Source organism: Odontomachus brunneus, unplaced genomic scaffold, assembly GCF_010583005.1.
Source record: "Odontomachus brunneus isolate Ranch 3 - 2012 unplaced genomic scaffold, Obru_v1 Obru_scaffold_004, whole genome shotgun sequence".
NCBI classification, from domain to species: domain Eukaryota; kingdom Metazoa; phylum Arthropoda; class Insecta; order Hymenoptera; family Formicidae; genus Odontomachus; species Odontomachus brunneus.
In genome coordinates this window covers 681,675-682,094 of record NW_022639454.1, presented here as the reverse complement: position 1 = coordinate 682,094, position 420 = coordinate 681,675, and positions in this window count along the sequence as shown.

The window sequence follows — 420 nt, the reverse complement described above, 5'->3', positions numbered from 1 at the left end:
CAGTGAATAATGAAGATAGAGAAAAGAGCGAGAGGAGAATGAATATAGACGCGCGAAGACGCAAGCCAAGGGAGGAGACGAGAAGGAGGAGAAGAAGGAAGAAGTTATCCATGAGAAGGAAGGAGACGACGAGTGCGGGGCGCACGAGCCAACGCCGCATTTTACGCGGCGTTTACCTTTTTTTCTCCCCTTTTTCGTACGCACTGCTGCGCATTCAGGGGAGGATTAGCGAAATTAATAAACGTAAACCTTTTAACCTAACGCCCGCGAGGCACCGATAAATTCTTATTTATATTATAATCGACCGACGAGAGGCCGACTGGTCGCGCAAAGAGAGAGAGAGAGAGAGAGAGAGAGAGAGAGAGAGAGAGAGAGAGAGAGAGAGAGAGAGAGAGAGAGAGAGAGAGAGAGAGAGAGAGA